We start from the raw sequence: 9100 nt of genomic DNA, 5'->3' as shown, positions 1-9100 counted from the left end.
CTGGTTCTCAGAAAACTCTGCCATTACCACCAGGGACAGCAAGAGCATTCAAAGGCCCTTTGGAAATATAAATGTTTTGCATACAGATTTAAAATTCACAGAAATTGAATTTTAAAAGCAACTGCAGGACCTAGTAGAGATAGCTGACTCTGCTGACTGTAAACTGATAATCTGGTTGGTTTTCTAATCTCCATTCTCTGTGTTCCCCTAACTAAAGGAACAGTGGCATCCATAGCACCGTCAAGCCTCACAATTTGCTTCTTTACACAGATATATTTTGGAAAGATGAAGTATGTATGTCAGTTTGCAAAACAGCATGATTCTGTTAGCCTCTGCTCGCTTTATCCTGAGCCAAAAAGGGGTAGATCTGATAGCATCTGTTTCTACTACCCATGCTATCCCAATCATCAAAAAAGCATAAGGGTTGGGAAGGAAGTTCTGAAAGCTTTCACATGCCTGTTCCTTACCAGGAAAACCACTTTTTTTCCATGCATTCATTCCATTTCCCTTACTTTTGTCTGACTCACATGTACAACTGGGAGATAACTTAGGAGGAAGTCAAGGGGAAAAGATCAAGGGTTAAGGATTGTATTAAGTTCTATAATTACCGAAAAAAAAAAAAAAAAGATGTCAACTCTTCTGAGATGAAAGTTATACAGAAAGGTCTTTAAAAAGAAAGAGAGAAAGAAAAAGAAGCAATCATCCTTAGATCCTCTGAAAATTGCATTAGAAGACATTGGACCAGACATTAGAAATTTAACTTCACTGGAAAATATCTGGAGACAGATCAAAATGTCTTAAAGTGCAGAGTAAAAAAAAAGTGAAGGAAAAAAAAACATGTTTATGACATCAGTTTCCTGGTGGAAAATGGACATGGAGGACTCAGGATTTCTAAAAGTAAATGCATACAGTGGCATTCTCTCCTTGATGTTGCTTTTTGTTTCATTCTCCTTTAAGCAAATCCAAGAGTAATTTACCAATAAAGAACGGGAAAATATGAATTTATTTAGAGAAAAGAAAAATTTGTGTAATACAGTCAAACCATTGTGCTTAATCTTCCACCTCATGTAGCTCAACATATGTGGCAAGAGCATGGACAGAAAGTCAAAGAGGGGCATTTAGAGAGGAAAAAAAATTTTTTTTTGTTTTGTTGCATATGACCTTGAAGAATCTGTCAGCATTCTTGACTAATTAGCAATGTTAAAGGATATATAGGAATATTTTGAGCATTGGATTATTATGGAAAGTGTGTTGCAAAGCTTGTTAATAGGAAAATAATCATAGAGGTATAAAGATAACGTATTTGATTTATGTTTTGGAAATAAATTAAATATATAGAAATGGACAGAAATTGATATAGTTTCAGCAACTGTGTATTTTTTTTACAAATATTAATAAATCTATATAAAATAAAGGCCATCTTAAACCTTAAAAGGAGTTTAGAACACTATGAATATTTTCCTATTAACAAGTTTAGAAATCACTTTCACTTTCCATAATAATCCAACGCTCAAAATATACCTGTATATCATGTAACACGGACAGTGAGTTAAGGTCAGCGTATTTCTCAAGGTTATACACAACAAGCACTTGTATCTCACTCTCTTTATACACTGGGGTTAGATTTATTCATACATATTCAGATCTGATTCCTCTACTCTTACAAATCTTTCACTTAAAACTTTCAGTGCCATGGGCGCCTGGGTGGCTCAGTTGGTTAAGCGACTGCCTTCGGCTCAGGTCATGATCCTGGAGTCCCGGGATCGAGTCCCGCATCGGGCTCCCTGCTCGGCGGGGGGTCTGCTTCTCCCTCTGACCCTCTTCCCTCTCGTGCTCTCTGTCTCTCATTCTCTCTCTCAAATAAATAAATAAAATCTTAAAGAAAAAAACCAAAACTTTCAGTGCCATATTTTTAATATTGGAGAATAGCCTGATCTAATATACATGATTTTGCTTTATATTTATTATTCACAGCTTTCTCTTTCCATCTGAAACTTAGTAATAAAAATCTAGTAATATGAGCCAATAACTTTGTGACATTAAGCCATCTGTCTAGCCTTATATGTTTTGACTCAATAACACAATCAGTGACTTCCCAGAAAATTAACAAGAGGTTTTCACAAGGGATGGAAGGAAACTTGTGCTTAATTATAGTCTTTGGAGAAGTTAACAAACATTAACCTCCCAAATGATACACGTTCCTAATACTAAATTCTTACATACTGTACATACATCTATCATTATCCTCTATGTGTGGTCATAAATCCTCAGTATTTACCCAAATATTTTAGTGCAGTATCAAACTAAAGTGTAAGTATGCAGAAAATGTTTCTGGGTAAACTCTCTAAAGTATATATGCATGCATGGCATTTGGCACATTTTGTTGCAGCTTTTAGCATATTTGTTAAAATTTAATAAAATAAATATGTTTCATAAATGTGCCAACTTCCCAAGTCACTATTTACTGAAATTGCTCATTCAGATAAAAATAAATCCAGTTATAGAGTAGCCTACACATAAATGGAATGTTGTGTTTGGATATATGTATCTTTTTGTGCCAGCCCCCTAAAAACAACTTCCAAAGATAAAGTGATGAAATTGGAAGGGAAATGGCCACATTGCCCTACCTTGCCCAGGTGCTGATAGAAATCAGACTGGTTCTGACGATGCATTGGCACTAATTCATTATGAACTCAGATCATTTATGGGCACCATAGTCTAAATATACAAGCTAAACTACTCTTTATAGTTAATGTTTCAAGTGAAATTTTGGTTGCCTATGCTTACAAAGTAATGTAGAAGCAATCATTTAAATAATTCATACCAAAAGAACATATTCTTCTGAAAAAGGTGGCTGCTACAAAGTAAATTTATTTCATATTTTACTTAAATTATTAAAATAATTATTCCAGTCCATTTCGTAAGTATAGAAGAGAGGGAAAAGTTGCTTCAGGATGTGACCAAAACAAAATTTCTATATATCTGTGAGTCATTTAATTATTTCTGAAAGATTAACATTTTGGAAACAAACAAATTCAGTTTTCATTATTTAACTGATTTTGTTTTAAGTATTTGGAAGTTGCTTAGACAGATTTTATGAAGTAAATTTTCATTGCTTTTTTCCAAAGCATGGAATTTTAGAAACAAACAAACAAACTTGGACCGGAATTGTATCGTTTCAAAAAATATTTTTTTATGCCAAAAAGAGAAAGGACATTGGAATTTCTAGTACTTAGTTTTGATTCACATTGGATTATCTTATATGCCTGTGTGATTGTGAAAAACTGTACTAACCTTTCTGGGCCTATTTCAGTGAGGAAGATTATTATAAGGAATAAGAATAATTTAGGTGATGGGCATAGTACAGAATCCCACACCAAATAGAAACTCAAAAAATGATAATTATTTAAAAATTATTTTTGTTTTCAAGATATAATTTATATAATAGGTAATTTAGTCTAGGTTGTCAACTAAAATTTTAAATACAAAATCAAAATAATTTAATTAGTGGATTGCTAGAGTCACACAGGTAATATGAACAAAAAAAGGATTTTAAATACATGGGGTGCTGTCCTTGTATTTCATATTATTTTCAGCTACAAAGTTTTTAATTGTCTTCCTGTAGTCACAGAGTGCTTATACTTTGTGGGCGTGACATAGTGAATCTCAACTTTCTCAATTCCTGACTTTCTTACGTCTGCATTTGTAATAAAATGATGTTAATAGAGTTTACAATTGCAATTTATAGAAGGTAGCATATCCAAGTAGATGTTCCACTGTTAGAGATATGAGTTCCACTTTTACTGTGTGATCTAAACCACAATGTCATCTCAGACCTGGAGTCCCTTGAACTCTTCTAGGAATCCTTCGGTCCTATTATGTTGACTTAGTTGGCCTCATTTCTAACTTATGTCAGAAATTTTACTGTTTGAGGGATATAGCAAATATTTTTGACAAAAATCCAAGACCGCCTAACAATTTTACTAAGAGTTAGCATAAGCCTCTTATCATAATCGCTATGGTTCTTAGATTAATGATGTAGAGAATTGAAGGAAACACTATTAAAATGACAAGGGAGTATGTGGAGTAGAACCAAGGATGTTTAATCTGATTGGAGTACCATTTATAAGTACTTCGTTTCACCATTTCATTGTTGTGATTTTGCAAGATTTTACTCTTAAAAATATCAGAACTCTTAAATTAAATTAAGAAATTATTATGAAAATGTTAGATGAATAAAAAGTTCCTTTTTTTTTTCCTTTCAAAAAGTTTTACCAACCTGTCTAGCAAGGAATTCAATATAGCACAAAGGTAAAGAGCTTGTGGCTTGGGGCCAGAGTGATGTGAATGGGAAACCCAGATCTGCCACTTGGGGAAATTATTTAACTTTGTGAGCCTCAGTTTCAGCATCTAGAACATGGCATAATAATAGCATCAATTTCATTTAATCATTTGAAGATTAAAATAGATAATGAATAAAGTACTAGCACAGTGGTTGGCATATAGAAAACAACAAACATTAGTGATTATTATTATTAATGTAATTTTCCCCTACTAGCTATAATTATGGTTCATTTGACCAAAATAAAATTTTATAGGCAACACGGTTCTACTATACATTTTCAGGTAAAGATATATCTTATCAGTGGGACTTGATGACAATTGTTGCAAAATGAGGATTAAGCAGAAGATATGATGGCGTGTCTACGGTCTGTATTGAAGAATGAAAACACGTATGTTCAACAGCACATTATTGTTCAGTGGGATGTCACTGCCGTGACAGGATATGAACTTCTCAATGTAAAAACAGAGAGATGTGATCTAGCCAGAACTGCCAGATCATAATTTTTTTTTTCCCATTGAAAGGCTTAGTTGTCTGCGTCCCCTAACACACGGTGAAATATACATTGTCAACATTCCCTTTATCAGTGAAAATTTAAGGAAAAAATAAAGTCCATGCAAAATTGAGTGGTTCTAAAGCAAAACAATAAAAAGGGGCTAACTAACACATACTCATTATTTTTCTCTAAACTTTACTGAAATGACCGACTTTGAAATGGCTTAAGGAAGTGAATGTCTTTCTGTGTGTCTACTACAATGGTGTAGTAGTCTCAAAGATAGCATGCAATGTGGCAGTTGCTAAGGTAACAAGATGTTTTTCATTGAACAACAGTAAAAAAATGGCATATAAATAACATATGTACAGTATATTGTCTTTGAGTGAATGACCTTTGCCCTTGGACCATAAGAACATGTTTTCTTCTTTTCTGAAATTCTTGTCTATTTTTGATGTGCATATGTATCTAATAGACTGGTAATCAAACTGCCCTTTTTGAAGCTACACAGGGTACAGATCTGTGGTGAGGAAATGAAAGGTGGCTCAACATTGTATATGTGGTTAAAAAGAGTTGATGGGTTGGAAATTAAAGCACTTGAGTTAGGTACCGCGCTGAACACATTTCACACTTTACAAGCCCACTTTGCAATTCAAACTTATAGTGGGATTATATTTTTTTAGCATTTGTTAGGAGGACTATTATATAGCAATTAGTTGTTTACACACACACACACACACACACACACACACACACACACACACACCCCTCACAGCATAGCCGTAGGCAGAGAAGTTAAAAATCTCTTCTGTTCAGAGAGTTAGTGGTGCTGAAGAGACAAAGGCACTGCATTTGAAGTACCAGGATTGCCCGCCTGGGTTTATCCCTCTCCTGCTCTCTGGCCTTGGGCAAGTCATTTAGTGACCTTCTTATCTGTAAGATGGAGATAGGGCTAACCTATCACAAAGAATAGGCGAGGGTATCAAAGTAGCAAATGCAGATGAGACTGCTATGCAAATGCAAATCATTGTTCTTATCAAGTATTATGAAAAGAAATACTTAGTAGAGTCAAATTTTGAAATAGTCTGCCTTGCTTGGCTTTAAAATGATTCAACTATTTTCTTACTTCATGGTCAACTAGTCAATGTTACTCAGTAACTGTTGACCTTTTAGATTATAACATATAAACGTGCTAGTTTTAAAAATGTAAACTGACTTGCATATTTGATAGTATGGCAGATACTCTGAATGCTTCTGACTGAAATAATCATAATTGGAGAGTAAAATTATATGTTTGTGTATATGTGTATATGTGTGTATAAAATCTATTTACACATAAATAGAGAATTATATGAATTACATATAATGCATGCGTATATATGTGATGTATTTATGTGCATATATATATATATAGAGAGAGAGAGATGGTACATATATTATACATCTAGATATTTTATATTTAAGTCTTCTAGAGTTCCTGGATCCAATTCCAATATGGGAGGGGATCCACCTCACACAACTTTGAGCAAGTCTCAGACATCAACAGGGTGTCAATTCAATTTTGACACTGTCTACTCAGAGATAGCATCAGATTCCACAGGTTAAGGGTTCAGTCCCACAAGACTACCCTCTACCCCTTACTTCAAATGCCAGTGACAAGCCCCAGGCTGTTACCTGTGCTTCTGACAGATGAGCTAGGTTAGAGTTTCCAATGACCTCCTCCTTAAGTTTGATTAATTTGCTAGAGCAGCTCACAGAACTCAGGGAAATACTTAACATTTACCAGTGTATTAAAGGATATGATAAAGATACAAATCATAGCCAGATAAAGAGATACACGGGGCGAGGTCCTGTAAACAAAGGAGTTTCTATCTTCATGGAGGTTGGAGCCAGATTCCTCCACAGATGGGAATGTTCTGGGTCCCCAAGCATGGAAGCTCTCTGAAAAAAGGCCAAAAAGCTGTCCTTGAGTTTTTATGGAGGCTTTATTACTTAGTCATGATTAACTGAGTCACTGGCCATTGGCTGATTCAACCTCCATCCCTCTCCCTTCCTCAGACATCAGGGAGTGGGACTGGTAGTTTCAAGCCTTAATCACAGGGTTGGTCCCACCCTTGGGCAATCAGTCCCCACCCTTGGGTGGAGTCCAAAAATCATCTTCATTAATAATAAAATACCCATTGCACCTTTATTGCTCTGAAGGGTTTTCCAGATGAAGACCAAATATAGCTGAAAAATACATTTTGGTCATCTGAATGACCAAATATATATTTCTTATAAATCTTTATATTGCAGTAGGATATAGGTATATAATAGGCATCCATATATAGATATATATATGTACACACACATACATGCATATATTTCATTATTGGCTTGGCACACAGATTCAAAGAAGCTAAGAACAATGTAAAAGCAGGACATTTGGGAAGGCACTTGGTTGGCCCTTGAGTTTCTGCCCAACTCTAGAAAACCTGTGATTTTTGTGTTGATGGAGAGCAGGAAAGAACAGGAAATAAACTGTAGGATGAAACGTCTAATAAGAAACCCATTACATAAGTAGGATCTGTGAACACTACAGAGTTAGTGTATAAGTGAACAAGAAATAAAGTCAAGCTTCAAAGTATGAGTATGCAATAAAAGACTGTAAAGAATGATAACATGGATTTGAAAATGATCCAAGGACTTGTAGAAATAAGAAAATCAATAATAGTACTGTGACTTTTATTCATCCCTTGATCGGAAGTCTGCAAAGCACAATAAGATATCAAGAAAGAAATAAAATAAATACATATTATAAAGGAAGAAAAAACATTCATAGTTATTGAATGATGATATGATAGTCAAGATTGAAATTGCAGAAGAATCTTTATGTCAGTTACTAGAATTAATAAGAGGATTAGCAAGATGGCTCAATATAAAATCAATATACAAATATATTAAATTGTATTCAACAGCAACAATATATTAGACAATATATTTCAAATATAAAATATTCTATTTAATATCAAACTGTTAAAGTGCCTAGAAATAAATCCAACAAAAAAATGCAAGCTTGTGATATAAATAGGTATTAGATCTTATCAAAATACATTTTAAAAATCTAATTAAATTGAAATATAGCCAATGTTTATGACTGAAAGACTCAATGCCATAAAAATATATTTTCTTTAAGTTGAATGATATTCCAACCAAAACTCCAACATAAAATTTTATGGAATTTAACAAGCTGAATCTAAAATTTGCATGGAAGATTGAATGACCAAAAATAGTTTAGACAATTCTGAGAGAGAAGATCAAAGTAGATAGAATGACGATAAAAAGAAAAAATACAAATATTAAGATCTAATATAAAGCTAAGATATTAAGACAGTGTAGTGACAAAGTGCTAAACAAATATTCAAATGGAACAGAACAGAGATATCAGAACAGACGTGTGCATATATGGAAATTTGATTTATGACAATGTAGACATTATAGATCACAGTGGAAAGGATATTTTTTAAATTTATTTTTAAATAATTTATCCTAAGATAATTGGCTACCCATAAAAAAGTGAAATTGAATCCATAATTCATATATGTACAAAAATCAATTCTAGGTAGATTAAAAACTTAAATGTGATTAGCAAACTATACAAATGTTAAAAGACAGAGAATTAATATCTACAAATCATTAAAAAAAAGACAAACAACTCAGTAAAAAATTGGGCAAAAGAATGAACAGACATTTCACAGAGGGGAAAACACAACAGATTCTTTTAGCAATAGTTGCGCCTCGGATAAACCTCATTGGCTACGATACTGCCACTGTGCAGAGCGAACAGGTTCTTAATCATATGAAAATATGTTCCACCTGGTATCAAGCAAGAAAATTCAAATTAAAACCATCTTGATATCTTTTCACATATACGAGATTGGGGGAAAAAACTGAAATGGACAATGCTGATATTGGCTAGAATGTGAGTTGACTGGAATGCTCATTTATCCAGGAGATGTGTATAATTGCACAACCATTTGGAAACAGTTTGGCATCACCTACTAAAGCTGGACATTTGTGTATTCTCATCATCAGTATACTCTCTGTTATATGCCGTAAAGAAAATCTTGTTTGAATCCATGGCAACTTTTTTTCTAAGTTTATGGAAGCTTCATTTAATATAACAAAACTTTTAGAATAGTTAAAATGTTGAGCAAGCATAAAATAGATATATGCATCAGAAATATCATAAAATGGAATATTATATACTAGTACAAAATTAAATT

At 33.5% G+C, this 9100-nt stretch overlaps 1 non-coding gene across 1 annotated transcript; it reads right to left on the bottom strand.

Annotated features, from left to right (window-relative positions):
- Nucleotides 1-8519: 8519 nt before the first annotated feature.
- LOC145721328 (U4 spliceosomal RNA) lies at nucleotides 8520-8656 on the bottom strand. Its single transcript, XR_014145012.1, has one exon. It is a non-coding gene; the product is annotated as a U4 spliceosomal RNA (small nuclear RNA).
- Nucleotides 8657-9100: the final 444 nt, after the last annotated feature.

Source organism: Leptonychotes weddellii, chromosome 4, assembly GCF_054177405.1.
Source record: "Leptonychotes weddellii isolate Sample4059 chromosome 4, ASM5417740v2, whole genome shotgun sequence".
Classification (NCBI taxonomy): domain Eukaryota; kingdom Metazoa; phylum Chordata; class Mammalia; order Carnivora; family Phocidae; genus Leptonychotes; species Leptonychotes weddellii.
The sequence above is the reverse complement of the archived record's forward strand: the minus strand, read 5'-3'. Positions and strand labels throughout refer to the sequence as shown.